Source organism: Pan troglodytes, chromosome 1 (assembly GCF_028858775.2).
Source record: "Pan troglodytes isolate AG18354 chromosome 1, NHGRI_mPanTro3-v2.0_pri, whole genome shotgun sequence".
NCBI lineage: Eukaryota > Metazoa > Chordata > Mammalia > Primates > Hominidae > Pan > Pan troglodytes.
Window position 1 is genome coordinate 165,638,440 of NC_072398.2, and position 19,254 is coordinate 165,657,693.

Sequence of the window (19,254 nt, forward strand, 5' to 3'; positions counted from 1 at the left end):
AAACCTACTGAATGCCTACCACATACTAGGCCACTGATCTAAATTCTTTATATGTAGTAACACATTTAATCTTCACAAATACCCTATGAAGGCAATACCATTGCTATCTTCATCTTATACACAAGGAAACTGAAGCAAAGACACATCAGTGATTCACCCCAGGTCCTACAGTTAGTAAGCCAGGATTTGTACCCACGCAGGCTATTCTAGAGTCCAGGCTTTTATCCACTACATTTTCAAAACAGTTATAGTAATTATATTTAATTATATCTGGGAAAATGATGAGTGATTTTTGTTTGTTTTTATGATTATATTTTCTAAATTTTCTGCAAGTTACATTCATTAGGTTTTTTTTTTTTTTTTTTTTGAGACTGAGTCTCACTCTATCGCCCAGGCCAGAGTATAGTGGCGCGATCTCAGCTCACTGCAACCTCTGCCTCCCAAGTTCAAGTGATTCACCTGCGTCGGCCTCCCGATAAGCTGGGATTACAGGTGCCCGCCACCATGCCCAGCTAATTTTTGTATTTTTAGTAGAGATGGGGTTTCGCCATGTTGGTGAGGCTGGTCTTGAAGTCCTGACCTAAAGTGATCCGCCAGCCTCGGCCTCCCAATGTGCTGGGATTACAGGCATGAGCCACCGTGCCCGGCCACATTCATTAGTTTTACAATTAAAAATATGTTACATAAAATAAAGAGCCAAGTGCTATGCTATTCAAGTTTGATATGTCCTTCCTCAACAGCTGTAGAGACCTCCTTCCTCTTGCGTGATTCATCACAGTTCACAGCCACACAAGTTTCTCAGCTGGCCTGGGAGAGGCAGGCAAAGGCTGCCAACAGCCCTCCAAGAGCCTGTGTGCCCCCCTCACTCCAAGCAGGCTAGGGGCTTGCCAGGAAGGAACATCCTTCTACATTTGACTTATTCTAAGACTTCAGACCCAGCTTCATCACAGTGGTAACTGTCTCAGCTCCAGCATCAATTCTCAAGATGATCTAATATGCTGGGGACAGGGAGGAGATGGGCAGCAACTTGGCACCAACTGCAGTTCTTGCGCTCAAGAATTCAACCAACACTTGGCACCAACTGCAGTTCTTGGGACATCAGCCTTCTTCAGTGAATCCTCTGGGACTCCACAAAAACACTTCCACAGAACATCACTTTTCCTCTTTCCAGAATGTTTTCATCATCCAGGTCTAGTAAAGTGAGTTAGTATCCCATAGTGTTCAGGATCAGCCTTTTGGAGAGACGACTGATAAAGTGAACTTGGCATTACAATCATGTCATATTCATGTTCCCATTCACCAGTGGGCATTTTTCTCAGTGGTTAAGAGTCACAATGTTAAAAATGTCTTGTCCTGGCTTCTATAAAATTGACAACTGTGGGATAGAAATCCCTGAAACTAAAGTGACTCTGTAGAGATGCCCCACTCTAGGGAAAGGCCATTCCTTCACAGTGCTTGGCAAAGGGCAAGGAAGGAACTCGTGTCATTATCACAAAGGGCTTCATCATCCTTCTTTGTAACAGATTTTTCAGCTCTTGGCTCCCAGCAGTTAGAGAAATGGATCGTATGGGCATAACAAGTAGATATACCATGGAAAAAGCCACTACTTTGGCTCCAAAGGCTGCTTACGTCTCATTCCCCATTCATCTCACTCCAGGGAAGCTTTGAGGAAATGTAACAGACTTTGAGAAGAGAGGTCTCACACTGGAAACTTGGTTTTTCTGCTTAAAAGCTGTGTGACCTTGAGTATGTCATTTTACTCCTCTAGGCCTCCTTCCCCCCACCAACTCCCCACCCTATAAACTGGAACTAATTAAGAACAAAAACTTTTCTACATGCCTCATGTCATCAACAGGATCAAATAAGACCATGCATGACATTGTGATTTTTATGTAATGAGATCTTCTAAAATGACCAGAAATTTTTATTTTTTTAAATTTATTTTATTTTATTTTACTTATTTATTTATTTATTTATTTTTGAGACAGAGTGTCATTCTGTTATCTAGGCTGCAGTGCAGTGGTGCAGTCTCGGCTCACTGCAACCTCCACCTCCTGGGCTCAAGTGAGTCTCCCACCTCAGCCTCCCGAGTAGCTGGGATTACAGGCATGCACCACCACACCCAGTTAATTTTTTGTAGAGACAGGGTTTCACCATGTTTCCCAGGCTGGTCTCGAACTCCTAACCTCAGGTGATTGGCCGGCCTTAGCCTCCCAAAGTGCTGGAATTACAGTTATGAGCCACCATGCCTGGCAGAATTTTTATTTTAATTCTTAGAAATTCAGCACTCATAGTACATGATTCCAAGGAATGCCTCCCACAAATGGCTAGGAATCCAACTAGAAATTAAAATTTCAGAGAAAAAAAGATAACATTTAGCAAAATAACAAATCAATAACCCCTATGCCAAACAAGAGGTTAGGCATTACAGAAGGCAACCTGTATTAAAATACAGGCTTTATGTCAGCTTCAGTTCAGCCAGAACTGATCTGGATCCCACCTCTGCTATTAGCTGGATATATAGTCTAGAGAAGTCTTGATTTCCTTATCTGTAGAATAGAAATATTAATAGAATGGCACATAGAAGATAAAGCCACAAAAAAATGCTGCCTCTAGCAAACTCACGCAGCCTTGGCCAGAAAAAAAAAAAAAAAAAAAAAAAAAGTCATGCTGTTCCATTTCAGGGTTAACAAAGCCAGACTGGAGATGTGTCTAGCAAGCCTCCCTAGGGTAAGAATCTCCTATTGGTGTATCCAAGCTATGGCCCATGGAAACTCTTCACTTTTGATAGTTCAGAAGAACAAATGTTTAACAGAAGTGAACCTCTTTATCACTCTGAAGTTTCTGCTTCTCATCTTGACGTGACCTGGTGCCTGGTAGGAGGACTTATTGTGAGCTATTTGCAGGACTAATATTCAGGTTCACTCAGATTCAGTAGTACTGGTTTTTGATATATTACAATACTTATGTACTAGGTGGCACGTGGTACAAGCTACAGCTGTGGCCCTGGACACAGCTGCTCAACAGACCAAGAGGGCAGAAGCAGGGGCATGTGTAGCATCCATGGAAGGCTCCAGGGGAGCTAAGCACTGGCAGGCAGAGGCCACAGAGTAGGTAATGCCAATGAGTCAGGCTTTCTCGTTTCAGGCCACATAGGAAGCATAGGCATCCAAGAGCATCACAGCTCTTACAAGGCAATAGCACACCCAACTCTCTTTGTACTGCAATAAAGTGCCAGGGCCCTTAGGATAATCTTTTTCTTTTCTTTTTTTTTTTTTTTTTTGAGACAGGGTGTGGCTCTGTTGCCCAGGCTGTGCAGTGCAGTGGCCCAATCTTGGCTCACTGCAACCTCCGCCTCCCAGGCTCAAGCGATCCTCCCAACTCCACCTCCTGAGTAGCTGGGACTACAGGGTTGCACCCATGCCTGGCTAATTTTTGTATTTTCTGCAGCAACGGGGTTTCGCCATGTTCTCAAACTCCTGAGCTCAAGTGATCTGCCTGCCTTGACCTCCCAAAGTGCTGGGATTACATGTGTCAGCCACTACGCCCAACCAGAATAATCAATTTAATGGGGAAGTTGCTGGAAGGTTTGGCTGGCATTCCCTATGTCAAACCATGGCCCGGAAGTGGAGATCATTTAGCTAGTAACAAGAATATTCTTCAGAATGTCCAAAAATCAATTAAAAAATTGGAAATTAGAGTGATAATTTGTGCTATAAACAGTGATAATATACATGTGCTTGTGTGTATTTATTTACAGAATAAAAGGGGGTTATATTTTACATTGATATATATTGATTTTTATATTATGCTAGTGTGCCAGTTATTAAAGCTTTTGTCATCACTACAGACACCATGAAATCTGTACGTGCACACATGAGTACGTCCACACTCACTTTTCAGGATGTTAATGGGAAGAGTACTAGACTATGATGGCTCAGCTATTTCCCAAGCTATGGGAGAATCACAAACTCAGAGTCTCCAAGAATATAAACATAGGAGAATGGATTAAGTGATTTCCTAAGTCCCCTCCACTTTTAAAATTCTTTAACACTATCATCATCCTCATACAAAGGCCATCTACTAAACATGTACTCTAGGCTAGACACTCAGCTAAGCAGTTTCCATAAACAACTAAATGGGATGCTTGCACTAAGCACAGTGGCAGGTGGGAGTCCCACTGAGGAAACTGAGGTTTTGGTGAAGTTTAGTAACAGTCACAACAGAATGAAATGAAGCTAGGTTTGGCTGGACCCAAAGCCTCTGCTCTTATTCACTTCCCCATCCTGCCTCTTTCAAGAGGTACTTTTTGTCTCTCATGCCTCCATTCTCCCACCTCATTCTGTTCCTCCATCCTAGGACTCAGAGCAGTCAGCTTGCATTATAATTACTTGTGAATGAGTCTACCTCCCCTCAACTCAATTACTTGCTATTGAGTCTTCAATAGCAAGAAGCATGTTTCATGCCTCTTCACAGTCCCCTAAGTGCAATATATGGCACACAGTAAGCACTCAATAAAAGTATGTGAAACTGAGCTGCTATGGAATGCAATAATCAAAGAGAAGATGGCAGAGATGGCAAGGAAGACCAAACAGATCAACTTTGGCAGTGATCTGGTCTTTGCTTAACTGTAGGTAGCAAATATGACTAGATGCTTTCACTGTTTCACTGTCTCCTCAAGGTTTTCAGAATTTCTGATTGCAACACTGCACCCACTGAGAAAGCCTGCCTAAAAGATGGAGATTTCATGAAATACAACATGCGCTTTATTGTAAAGGAGGCTAATATTTGATGGGAAATGTTTATCTTCAAAGCGATAGAGGAACTAATTAAGAAACCAATACTAGCTCCTCTTTCCCAAAAGGAGCGACAACATGAAAAAAGATTGATAAGAGTGGAAAAAATGAGAAATACAAAGTAATGACTACATTGAAACCAAAATGGACTCTGCATATAATAAAGATAGGGCACAGTGTTCACAACCAGGCTGTTGGTGCTAGGAGAATTCCAGTCAAATGGATGTAACATATTTTGTTCCTTCAAGGATCAAAGAAATCAGGCTACAGGTGCCAATCCAAATTCTACTCAATAAACTCTCATATAAAACTTTACATGGATATTGCTTAATTTGATTCAACAGACAAAGTAAGTACTTATGATGTGCCAGGGAAAAGGGGTCTAAATAAGGAATCTTTACTCTTCAACATGTGGACCAAATAAAAAGGCTCTGCATTATGAAATAATAATAATCAAATCTATTCAATGAGATCAGAATCCTCAATAGAAACCTGAAGAAACAGAAAGGGTTCTGCGCACCACATGGAACCTCAACTCCAGAAAGTGAGGGGCCATCAATTGTTTTTTTCCTCCCTTCTCTAATCAAAAGATCAGGGCTTCAATTGCATAAAATGGACTATGACATTTCCCTCTTAATTACCACCCTGGAACAGAGAAAACGTCCTTGCTGTTATCTGACCTTGTCTATGATAGAGAATAGAGATAGCAGAGGACTGATGGTCTGCTTAAAGAAAACTGCAAAGAGAAAAAAATAAGGCAAAAATTGTCTGTTTGACATTTCAGTTCCATTTAAGAGAGACAGGGGAGACAATATAGGCACCAAAGGGCAACTGAGAGAACTCTATCAGTCTTCCCAAACAACCCCCCATATACAGGTAGAATTTTAGAAAACCAGTGTGCTTGTTATGCATATGCAGCTCTAAGAAGCGTTTTCTCAAGCTCCTCCCCTTCCACCAAGATTGTCTTCTCTTAGCTCCAAGGCAGAAATTCTGGAGCTGCCATTGCAAGCCAACTTCTGAGAGAAAGATCAAATTATTGTTCTCCAGAAAAGTAGCAGTGGTTGTGGATGAATATTGTTTGTCGTTTACAAGATCAAGGTAAGGGTATATATGCTATGTGCTACATACAACACACACATGTGCTACACATATACCAAAGTGGCCTTACTATATGTTAGGCACCATGCTAGGAATATACAGTATCCCACACATTAAAATTGAAATATATTTTTGCTCTTATTTTTCAGATAAGGAAACTGTGTCTCAAAGAGGTCAATTCGTGCAAGCAGGCAGGCTCTGTGGCACAATGGATAGTGCATTGGACTTCTAGCCTAAATCAAAAGAGAGTCAGAGGTCAGTTCATTCACCAGATTACTTAGTTAGGATATATCCAAATGTCGGTGTGAAGACAAGACCCATGTTTTTTTCATTTCATCAGGCACAGTCAGGAACATAACAGTCAGAGAGCTGGAAGCCCCCCCTTGGACAATGAGAGGAAAGAACCCAGACTCATAACACTTTAATACTCAATAGAATATTAGCAATGTATCCCTATGCCTCAAATGGATGCACCAGGAAAATAAAATGACTTCCCCAAATCATTGCCATGACTTAACTTTTTGAAAAAAATAGCTTTATTGACACATGAAATTTACATATAAAACTACATATTGAAAATGTTTATAAGGCCGGGTGCAGTGGCCGACACCTGTAATCCCAGCACTTAGGGAAGCTGAGGCGGGTGGATCACCTGAAGTCAGGAGTTCAAGACCAGCCTGGCCAACATGGTGAAACCCCGTCTCTACTAAAAACACAAAAAATTAGCCGGGCATGGTGGTGGACGCCTGTAATCCCAGCTACCTGGGAGGCTGAAGCAGGAGAATTGCTTGAACCTGAAGGCAGAGGTTGCATTGAGCCGAGATCGCGCCACTGCACTCCAGCCTGGGCAACAAGAGCGAAACTCCATCTTAAGAAAAAATATATATATATAACTGTGTGTGTACACACACATGTATGGATGATTCATTCTTGCAGTATATTTGATCAATGATTCTGCTATGGTGTGGTATTCTATTGTGCATTGTCTATACACAAGATGGTGAAAACACAGAGTACAACTCAGCACTGTAGCAAATATATGCATACACATACACCACACTCAAAGAGATCTCACACCAAGAAACATTTCAGATAAAAGTCCTTTATCCTTTGCAAAATATAAAATACCTAGACCTCCTGGAGAGTAGAGATCCTCTGACAATTCCTCAGAAAGCCGGGGCTACTTTGAATACTTTATATCTACTTTAAATAATTTACATCAGCAGTTCTAAAATATGATCCCACAACCATCAGTTTCAGAATTATCTGGGGTCTTTACTTAAAATGCATATTCCTGATTTCCACTTCCAAACATGATAATGGTATTGGACTTGAGCTCCTGTGATAAACTAGGTAAGTTATATAAAACATCTGTTTTTTAGGCATTAAACAACAGTCTAAAAAGGACTGAGATCTTTGAAAGAAAGAAACCACACAAGGTGAGCCTCACAATTGCTCCAGCTTTTGCCTGGAAGCACTTTCCTATTACCATAAAATGATCTAGAGCCCAAGTAGAATAGTGGTCCCCTGAGCTGTGAAGGCAGGGATCAAAATACAAAAACTACTAAGAAGCAGGAATATGTGGGACAATATAAAAGAAAATAGGGAGAGGCACAGTGTGGACATAGGGATTAGGGGTGCTGGAGGGATAGGAGGGAAAAGACTGCATGGAAATTCACCCTGAGTCCTTAGCTGAGGTCTGGGCTGTGAATATAGAGAGTAAGACTTCACAAGGCCCAGCAGAGACTGCCTGATGCAGGGTTGAGAACTAAACCAGCAATATATACCAGAGGTTATAAATGCTGGCATATGTTGGAGCTCTAGCATAGCCAAAATGGAAAGCTCTTGCTGAGCATCTCAGGCATTTAGCTGGATATTCAGTGTTTCCGTATCAGAAAGGCCACATCACGCTAGGAATAAGGACTACATCCTGGAATAAAGGCTGCATTCCTAGGACTAAGTTGAAAACCACAATAGACCCATTTTAACAAAGAATAAAATCAAGCCTAATGACCAGAAGGATATGTCAGTAATTTAACTGTCTTCCAGAATAAAATTTAACATGTTTTCAAAGAAAATGGTAATCCAGACTTCCAACAAAGTATCATCACAATGTTTATCACACAATAAAAATAAAACTACAGCTATAAAGGAGCAGTAAAAATTGAACAATAAAAGAGCAGTAAATAGAAATAGAACCTGAAATGCTTCAGATATTAGAATTAGTAGACAAGAACTTTAAGCTTATTAATATGTTCAAAGGCTTAAACAAAGAGGTTGTCTTAATGAGCTAACAGCAAAGAATATTTTTAAAAAGTAGAAGAAAATTGCAGAATTAAAAAGTATAATATCTGAAATGAAAATTTTGCTAAATGAGCTTAACAGAAGATTGGAAACTGCAAAACAAAATGTTACGAACTTGAAGGCAGGTCGACAGAAATTAAAAACAGAGTCTCAGTGACCTGTGAGACAACATCATGCAAGCAGTTTACCATCATGTAAGCAGAGTCTAAGAAGGGACGCAGGAAGAAAATGGAACAGAAAAAACTATTTTATTTCCAACATTTGGTGGAAAAAAATTCAACTCAAAATGAAAATGTCTCAACCTCGGCGCTCAGCACTATTGAATTGTAAATTGGATAATTCTTTGTTGTGGGGGCCTGTTGTGGACATTGTAGAACTTTTAGCAGCATACCTATCCTCTATTAACTAATTTCAAGTAATATCCTCTCCTATCTGAACTCTAAGCAAAGACAACCAAAAATACCTCCAAACATTGCCAAACGTTTCCCAGAGAACCAACATTGTCCCTGGTTAAAAACTATTGCTGCAGATCCAAGTAACTCAGCAAACCCAAAACAGGATAAATATACAAAGAATCAACTTAGACACATCAGAATAAGACTGCCAATGAGAAAAAGAAAAAGAAAATCTTAGTAGTGGATAGAGAAAAAGATATATCACATATAGAGGAACAAAAATGTCAATAATGGCTAACATTCATCAGAAACAATGGAGGTCAGAAAACAATGAAATGAATTTGTTTTAGAGTGCTGATAGTAAAAAACCATCAACCAAGAACTTTGTAGACAGCAAAAAATCCTTCCAAAACAAAATTTTATATTAAAAACACAAGAAAATGTGTTGCTAATTGACCTGCATTACAAGAAATGCTAAAGGGAGTTCTTCAGTCTTAAGGGCAATGTTACCAGATGAAAATTCAGATCTGTAGGAAAGGATGAAGTGTACCTGAAATGGTAAATATCTGGGTGAATATAAAAGATTATGGTTTTCTTCTCTTAATGCATCTGAAAGATCACTGTTACAAGCAAAAATAACAACATTGTATTGTGGGGTTATTACACAGATGAAAAATATATGACAAAATAGCACAAAAGATGGGTGGAAGGTAAGTGAAATTTTACTGCTATAACATTCTCTTATTTTATTTTAAGTATACAGTGATAAGTGAAGAATAAATATTGCAATCTCTGGAGAAACCACATACCAAAATATATATATATATATTTACATATATATATTTTTATATATGTATTTACATATATTTTTATATATATTTACATGTATATTTATATATATTTATATATATACACACACGCACACACACAAATATACATACCACATATACATATAGCCAAAAAGCCAGAAGAATTAAAATTTCATATTAAAATATATGCTTAATCCTAACAAAGCTGAAAAGAATAGAGAAACTAAAAACAGAAGCAATAGTTAGAAACAAATAACAAGAGAGTAGACTTAATCCCAATTATATTAATAATTATAATATATCTAAATAGGCCAGATACTATCATTAAAAGACAGAGATTATCAGACTGCATTAAAAAAAAAACACAAATTATATGCTGTCTACAAGAGATGTACTTTAATTACAAAGTTACAGATAGGTTAATAGTAAAGGATGAGAAAATATTAATCATACAGTAAGCAAAAGAAAGCAGGTAGGCCTATATTAACATGATACAAATTAATTTCAAGACAATATTACAGAGTTAAGGAATAATGTTTCATAATAATAAAGGGTCAATTATTCCATAAGGTATCATTCTAAATGTATGCACAGCTTCTAAGTATATGAAGCAAAAATGAAGAGAAAAGTAGAAATAAAGGGACAAACCCACAATCACAAATGCAGACTTTTTAAGAACAAGTAGACAAAACATTGGTAAGTGAGGAAAACATTTGAACAACGATACTACATTGCCCTAATTGACATTTATAGAATACTGCAACCAACAACTGAAGAATATACCTTCTTATCAAGTGTTTACATATGCTGGGGCATAAAATAAGTATCAACAAATTTCAAAAGGTTAAAAAATGTGTATTTCTGGGTGTCAATTAAGATTCATTGAAATGCTTTAAGGCATAATGATGAAATTAAGGCTCAAGTCACTTAGCTTGCTAGTAGCTGGCAGGGCAAGGAAACAAATATTGCTCTAACTGCAAATGGTGTGTCCCTTTTGCCATATGCTTGAATAGAGCCTAGACTGGGGAAGATAAGGCAAACATACGAATCACCAGAAAATGCCATCCTTAGTCCAATAAGGCTGTCTGCATTGCCATTGGTCATTCTCTGTTCAAACTCTGCTGTACTATGCTAAAAACTAGGAGCTCAATTACTTGAGAAAAATCATGTTAAAAACTTCATACAAAACCATATATCAGAGAGCTCAAGGGAGGGAATCAACCAATATATGCAACAAGGAATCCTGAGATTTTGGAACTGGAAGTACAACTGGTCAAGAAAATCTTCATTTGTGTGTGTGTGTATGTGTGTGCACGTGTGTGTGCACACATGCATGTGTGTGTGATTGCAGGGTTGAGGGGAGGGGAGAAAACAGGGAAAAGAGGTAAAAAGCAGAGACATGAATTCCAGTTTCTACTTTATGAAAAAAGGTTTCATTCAGATATAAATATAAACATTACCTATATTTTGTTATATTTTATACATTAAAATATGCTGCATTACACAATAATATCACATATATCTATAATATAGAAGACATTCATAATCAATGTGGAAAATTTGGGCACACTTAAGGACATATATAAAGAGCATTAGAAAGAAACCAAATGGCTGGGTGAGGAGGATGGAATTGAGGCTGAAGAAGTTAAAAAAAAAGAAAATCTACAATAAAACCAGATGGGGCCTTGTGCCGTATAAAGACTGCAAAGCAGTATGATTAACTCACTTCTCTGCCCCTGAGGTCTACTGAAACCAAAGAAGATGAAATTAAGATAGAGAAGAAAATAAACAAGGGTAACACTGTTAACATTTTGGAGACTATATATTCTTACATTCTTAGTTCTGTTTTTGTGTATACGTACACATACACATTTTGTGTTGTGTGTCCACATACATAGAAATAAAGATGATACTGTGTATAGATTTGGACCTGCCATATTTCCACTTGGCAATGAAATGTAGTCTTCTGAGTCATTAGTATTTTTTCTCTCGTATCTCTCACAGTGCTGCATTATAATTATTAGTTGATTTTCTACTGTTTAGACACACCAAGAATTATTATAAAGTTGCATATAAAGTAGATAAGCATTCTGAGGAGCTTATTTCCAGCCTGTGTATGTCTGTGTGTGTGTGGCAGGCAGGGGTGGCGGAGCGGGGGTGGTGTTGAAGGTTGTTGGAAATAGGAAAGAGGATGGCTTATGGCAGAGGTGATGTCTGAATTGCAGTTTGGATGGAAATGGGCTGAAGGGCATTTTAGTTCATTATTTAGTACAAAATAATGTTGGAGAGCAAGCAAAGGTTAAGAGAACATCATGTCAAGGACAGACATAAAAGTGAAAGGATCATAACTGAGCTCTGATTATAAGCGTACTAGGGAACATGCTAGGTTCACCCGGCACTGAAAGATGAGTATTACAGTCTCCCCTAAGCAGATGAGGAAGGGTGGGGCAGGGGTCTCTGAAAAAGAAAGTAATTTTTCTAAGGCACCAACTATAATAGATACTGGAACCAGGATATAATGTTGTTTCCTCAGGGAACTTGAGGGTGTGTTAGAGAGGGATGGAAGATGAGACTGGGAAGGTGAGTGCTCCTCAGACCTCAGAAGGTCAAGCTAAAAAGTAAGAACTTTTACCAAATTCTCTTACTCTCTCACACTGAGATATGGAATGACAAAAAAAAATGGATTATCAGCAAATTTCCAACAAGCTGTTCGCAGAGCAGATTAATATTGCCTGAGACAAGTGGATTTCCCCAGGGATAGCATGCTCTTTAGGGCATATTTCAAAAGCAAGTATTCCATCCCAAGCCAGCCGAAGAAAATTTCAAGGCAGTCCTTCAGCATCTAAATTATCAGATAATTGTATTAGTAGGAACTTCCAATAGGTAGTCTCTAGTAAGCCATGCCAGGCATAAAAATGTTCAATGAGGCTAAGCAAACCCAGTGAGGACACTTCTAAATGCTAACTACACAGGGAGGCAGATACAGTCTGAAGGTGAATCCTAGGAGAAAACCCAAAAAACCCACAGCAAGCATTTGGAGGAAAATCTGCTACCTAAGTACAAAGAGAATCTGCTACTCCTCTGTTTCACTGGTCTCTAGGGCAAAGAAAGCTACCGCTAGCTGTGGGCTCAGCTTCTGGTGTGGACTTGGCTTATGGAGACCTTCTCATAAACATCTGGCCACTACCCTCCCTTGTGGAAAAACCAAACACTGAGCAAAAGTAAAGTCAATGGGAGTGGTTGGCTTCTGTGCTTGGTTGGCCAGACATGGTAGCCTACCTGGATCTGCACTCTACATACAGAAGACATGGGCTAAATCCCAAAGGCCAAAAGTACACCCTTACCTGGTGGGTAGTAGGAGGTTGGTTCCTACCCTCTCTTCAGACTCCTTCCACTCAAAAATTGACTCTCCACGTGTTACTTTTCCCAAAAATTCTCGACTCAATAATAACCACTCCTGGAGAACCAGGAAAAGAGAAAAAGCATTTATTTAGTACTAGCGTGTTGTGATTAAAAGAACCTAGGATTTGCAAACAAGCATACCTGGATTCACAACACTGACTCTCCTTCCTTGCTATCTGTGTAACAGCAGGCAAACTAGTAAATCTCTCTAAGCCTCAGTTTTCTCAACTGTAAAATGGAGGTAGACAATATCCTCCTCCCATGTATACGATGATTAAATGAGATAATGATGGATGAGCATTTGTCACCTAGAAGGCAATCATAAACAATATTTGCCTATGCATGCCTACCTTCTTATTTCTACATGGGAAAATGGAGGAGATCCTAATGGGCAAAATACACACACACACACACACACACACACACACACGAAAGGGAGACAAGCACAAAAATGGTCTGCAGCTAGGAACTGCCACATCCTTCCATCAGTTCAGTGGAAAGGCCACTTACTTGCTGTATAACCTTATACAGAGAGAAGGCCTATGATACCTTCCTCATAGAATCATCACAAATATTAAATCCATCATCCGTAAAAGCCCACTCACTGTCTGTTACATTTACAACTTAGTAAATGGCAACTTGAGGTGGAGGTGGATGTGGTAGCATTGAATTAACAACAACATAACTCACAAGGGCTCACCAACTGGGACTCGGAAGTATTTTCTTTGGAGATTGGATGGGGATTTGAAATGTATACAGATCAGGCATCTGGGAAACAGTCCTTAGATGGAAATCCTCATATGTAGCCCCATCCTGCTTGAGGTAGGCTTACCAAGCAAAGGTATGCGGTCCCTCCCTGGATCCCATGTTAACTAGCTGTTCTGCCTGCCTTTCTGGCTTAATTATGCTCCAATAATCCTGACAAGATTGGCTGGATTTCGCTGTAAATCATGACAGTGGAAATCCTAAAATAAAAGTAAGATTAATGCTATGACCTCAATCTTGGCATGAGGGCTCATTAATTGCAAATCATGGAGTTAATTGAATTCTAGGCATAGCACTGCTAGCTGGATTAAATTTCCTGAGACCTATTTCTTTAACGACATGAAGATAACTGAAATGCATCAATGACAACTAAGCCAAATATTGGGGGTTGCTAAGGAGACAGATAATTATTTCCCTGGCACACTAGCTGCCCAACCATCAAAAGAGTCTGATGTCATGCTTTGGAGGACTGTCCCTATTATTACAGCCACCCTCCCTGTCTTCTTCATGCTCAAGGGTGTGATGCAACCTCTCTGAACCTCAGTTTTGCAATAATACTTGTTAAGAATGAAATACACACATGTGCATGTATCTACAAGAAGTGCTCAATAAAAAGTAGGCATTATCATCATCCTATCTTTGACTCTTTGCTATCATTCATTATTGTAAGGACCCCTGGAGGGAGGAAAGAGCTGTGTGACTTTCCTTCTGCAGGCTGCACCCTGGTGGGCTGCAGAAATGGCACCACAAATGGCATAGAAAAATCACTGTACACCCAGGGCCTCCCTAAGTTCAAGGCAGCTTCTGTTTCTACTTAGCATCTGGCCAATGCAGGTGCTAGTACAGTAGTCCCCTCTTTTCCATAGAGGATACAGTCCAAGACCTGCAGTCGATGTCTGAAACCACAGATAATACCAAACCCAACTGCCATCAATTGGAACACGTTTCTGTTCATGTCTTCCACTCACAAACTGAAGCCTTTTCCATCTTAATACAGCACTTACACACTGTGGCCATAACATTTGCCGTCTGAGATGTAATGGCACAACTAGCGTGAATTCCCTTTTTCTTTCTTCACAATTTCACAGATAAAAGATTCACTCTTACCATAGATCTATACAACCTCGGAATATTTTTTTTTCCTTTTTTTTTATTAAGTCAGGAACTTTTGCCTTTTCACTTAAAGGAAGCACCCTGCAGCTTTTCTCTGGCATATCCAAGTTGCTGGCATCACTACTCTTGTGATTTGGAGCCATTATGAAGTAAAATAAGGATCACTTGAACACAAGCACTGCAATAACCAAGATAGTCAATCTCATCACTTACACAACTACTAAGCGACTAATATGCAGTAACATAACGCTGGACAAAGGGATGATGCATATCCCAGGCAGGACCAAGCAAGACGGTGCAAGATTTCATCACACTACTCAGAATGGCACACAATTTAAAACGTAATGGATTATTTCTGGAATTTTCATAACACTTTCAGACTGCAGTTGGCAGCAGATAACTGAAACCTTGGAAAGTGAAACCACAGGTAAGGTAGTCTACTGTTTGTCTCTTCTCTTTCCTGCAGTCTGGTCTGTGTGGTTCCATCTGCTCTTCGGACAAAAAAATTATATGCATAAATCCTCATCCAACACTGACAGATGAGTATTGCGTCTCCACTAAACAGGAGGAAGGAGGAAGACTCTGAAATGGAGAGGAATGTGTATCAGGCAGCGGCGATGGTACATACTAGAGCCAAGATATTATGGTGTTTCCTCACAGAACTGGGTGGTATATTAGAGAGGGGTGAGAGGTGAGACCGCAAAGGTGAATGATGCTCAGATCTCAAAAGGCTTGAAAGTCAAACTAACCTTCAAATGAGTAGATAAAGAAATTTAGAATCACTGGGAAGGGTGAGGGGATGCTTTTGTTGAAAGCTGCAACGCAAAATTGAGAATGCACAAGAAGAGCTTAGCGAGAAGAGAGTGCTTAATTTCTATCTGTATCAAGTACTCAGCATGACACTTACCAGGGTAAGCCATCTAAAAAAGGACACTTAATTGAACTGAATTGAATCTGTCAAGAAACCAACAGTTTCTATTCACTTTTAAACCAATTTCAATTGCATTGAAGTGCAGCAAGATGATAACAGCAATAGCCATCACTTATTAAGCACCCTTTGATCCCTGGGAACTAGACTACAAGCTTTATGTCCATTATCTTACTTAATCTTCACAATTATGTTGCCAGGTAAGTTTGATTATCCCCTTTTTACAGAGGAGCAAAGTGAGAACTTGTCTTAGACCATTTGGGCTGCTGTAACAAGGTACTATAAATTGAGTGGCTTATTAAGAACAGAAATGTAGGCCGGGTGCGGTGGCTCACGCCTGTAATCCCAGCACTTTGGGAGGCCGAGGTGGGGGGATCACGAGGTCAGGAGATCGAGACCATCCTGGCTAACACAGTGAAACCCCGTCTCTACTAAAAATACAAAAAATTAGCCGGGCGTGGTAGCGGGCGCCTGTAGTCCCAGCTACTCGGGAGGCTGAGGCAGGAGAATGGCGTGAACCCGGGAGGCGGAGCTTGCAGTGAGCCGAGATCGCGCCACTGCACTCCAGCCTGGGCGACAGAGCGAGACTCCGTCTCAAAAAAAAAAAAAAAAAAAAAACAGAAATGTATTCCTCACAGTTCTGGAGACCAGAAAGTCCAAGATCAAGGTGCCTGCAGATTTGGTACCTAGTGAGGGCCCACTTCTTTATTCGTAGAAGGCCATCTTCTCCCTGTATCCTCCCATGGTGAAAGAGACAAGCAAGTTCTCTGGGGCCCTCTTTTATAAAGGCACTAATCTCGTTCATGATGGGTCTGCCATCACAACCTAATCACCTCCCAAAGGCCCTACCTCCAAATATTACCACATTAAGGATTAGGTTTCAGCATATGAATCTGGGAAAGGAGGGGACACAAATATTCAGCCCACAGCAGGACCCAACACAAAAATTTAGGTCATACAGCCAGGCTCTTCCCTAGGTCTGTCTCACTCCAAAGCCTGTGTTCCACTGACAACATTTTGCTGCCTCCTATTATATTTGTTAAGAGCTTAAAACATAAAAGTAAACAGTCAAACCCAAAAGCACTACTGGAGAACAAAAAAGCCAGACCTTGGCCTGATGTCTGCTCTGCATTAATCTAAGGATATTTTCAAGAACAGACACCCAGGAGTGGAAAACTGCTATGCATTCATTGCATAGCAATGAAATTAATGAAAACTAGTTTCTAAGGCTTGAACAGGCAGGAGTGGAAAACTACAATCCAGCTATGATCGCGGTCCCTCATACAGACTTGGTCCCACAAAGGGATGATGACAGTGGCTCAAGATGCTCTTTCCTAATTCAGCCTCTTCTTGCTGCCCAGTCCCACCCACCCCACAGGCACACACAGCCTTTAGGGTCAATAGCTGCTGTCTTTGACTCTCATGTTCAACTGCCACGTGCACCAGCATTCCAGGGGTAGTGGCAGCAGAGCACAGAAGGTGGGGAAAGAGCATGAGCCCGAAGAACCAAACTGTAAATATGCTTTCCATCTTCCCCCAAAGAACCACTCTGCAGACTTGGAAACCTGCCCATTGTCAAGTCCCTTTGTGGTGTGAAAGCATATCAGTGCTGACAAACCCAGGGTCACAGCCTTTTTTCTTTGAGAAGACTATGGCCAAAAGAGCTGATAAGTCATTAGCAGCATCTGTTCTCCTCTGCTGCCTTTTTAGATCCCAGGTAACACAATCAGAGCTCACAGGTGCTGAAATTTCAAAGACAGGCACTAATAACCATAAAAAGGGTCTCCAAAAAATGCAGGTGACAGGCAAGCAGGTGGCTTTCCATCATGAACAATGTGTCCTCTGCAAAATCCACAGAATGGTAAGAATAGGTGGACAGATACATTGCAAGGGTTTGGTTTCCAAAGAAGGAACTAGGGCCATGGCTAGCTTATAGATTGGAAGAGGGCAATGCAGCCCTTTGGTGTCTGGTATCGGTCTTCACATCTTCACCAGGCTCCCGCTGTGTGCTAGGTTCATGCAAGATGCTTCACACACACTGTTTCATTTCACCCTGAAAAGGACCTTGCTAAACAGGCTATCAGTCCCAGTTAATAGGTGCAGAAATGAGGCTCAGAGAGGTTGCATAACCCGCCCAAGCTAAGAGGTCTGGCAAACAGTGGTGCAAGAGGTTCCCAAGGTTAAATGTCAGCCTAGGTACCAGGCTACGCATCAGAATAGCCTGGGGTGCCTGTTTTAAAAAATGCAAATTTTCAGATTTCTTTCAAATCAGAATCTCTGAGAGTGGAGCCTAAGGTCTACATCTTTCAACACCCCTCAGTAGCTTCTGATAAATAGAAAGTGTAATAACACAGCCACAGCCCTATGCCACACTGTGTGACAGAGGACAGACAGCCCTAAATGAAAGTCAGGCAGAGTCGGGGAGAGAGGCAGAGAAGCTACCATTCTTTGGACACTTTTTATCTGCCAAATGCTTCATATAGATTATCACACTTAATCATTACAACAACCTGCTGTGGTGGATATTATCATGCCCATTTTATTGAGGAGGAAATTGAGGCTCAGTGAAGTTAAATGACTGGATAAAAGTCACACCTCTAAGAAACACTGGGGTCAGAACACAAACCAGATCTGTGTGGCTCTAAATCTCATGCCCTTTCACTATCACATTCTTCCTTACCTCTTTTTGACAGAGTAGAGGTCTCAGTGCAATCGCCAATAGCACATAGATGGCTATAGCTATGGAAGGGCCCAAAGAAGACCTTGCCCAATATGAATCAGGCAGCAGAAATGGCTACATCCTGAGGGAGGCCAGCTCTTCCTCCAGCAGCTACCATTGCTGTTCTGATAAGAGCAGGAGCCTGGACTCACCAAATACAATGTGGGCAGCACAACAGTGGAGCCATCATCCCTCGTCTCTCAGCACTCTTGCATATTGAGAGTCCACTCCCTCCCAGGCAAGGGTCCAGGCATTTGGGAATCTGCATGATCTGACCCATAAGGTTAACCAACAGAGTTCAAGTTCCAAATACCAGTGTGCCCTTAAACATATGGCTTTCCTTCTCTGGACAAAGTCTCTTTCTATAAAATGTGGAGGTGGAATTTGCTGCTCTCCAAGGTCCCATGAACTCTGGGTGACTCCATGACTCATAGAGTCTATATAATGTGAGTATTAAATTGTGATTTGTGCAACTTATTAATACTACAAGGCAAGGACTGTTAGGAGTCTCACCAAACTGGACAAGGAGTCGAAGTATTTGGCTGCCACTAATGGTGGCATTGGTGGAACAGAAGCATTCAAATCTCCACCATGGCTTCTGTTTTTTATTTTTGCCCCAGAAGCCCAGGGGTGAGGGACTATTATCTAACAAGTTGGCCACCTGCAAGTGCCTTCTTTCCTCTTTCCCTGCATTCGGCACTAATCTCAAGTGACTGCCTGTTGACTGACCACTCCCCAGTTGCCCTTCTTGAAATCTTTAAGCATATGCACATTGCCTGCAAACTCCTAGAAGGCAAGATGGGGTGAGTCAAAGAAGACTCCATACACAGTGCCAAGCACAGGGCTTTGTATGTAGTGGTAGTAGTAGTATTCTAATATTCCGCTACTAAAAATAACAATTGTACCTAAAATCAGCTAAGATTTG

At 40.6% G+C, this 19,254-nt stretch overlaps 1 protein-coding gene across 6 annotated transcripts in view; it reads right to left on the bottom strand.

Moving 5' to 3' along the window:
* The window catches only part of DNAJC6 (DnaJ heat shock protein family (Hsp40) member C6), a 167,496-nt gene that overhangs the window by 57,104 nt on the left and 91,138 nt on the right, over positions 1-19,254 (bottom strand). For 3 of the 6 annotated variants that reach the window (XM_063801004.1, XM_009459874.3, XM_063801002.1), the window contains one exon: positions 12,747-12,859. The exons of the other annotated variants lie outside the window; for them this stretch is intronic. The gene's annotated coding sequence lies outside the window, so the exon portion shown is untranslated. The remainder of the gene's footprint in view (positions 1-12,746; positions 12,860-19,254) is intronic. 6 annotated transcript variants of the gene reach the window in all.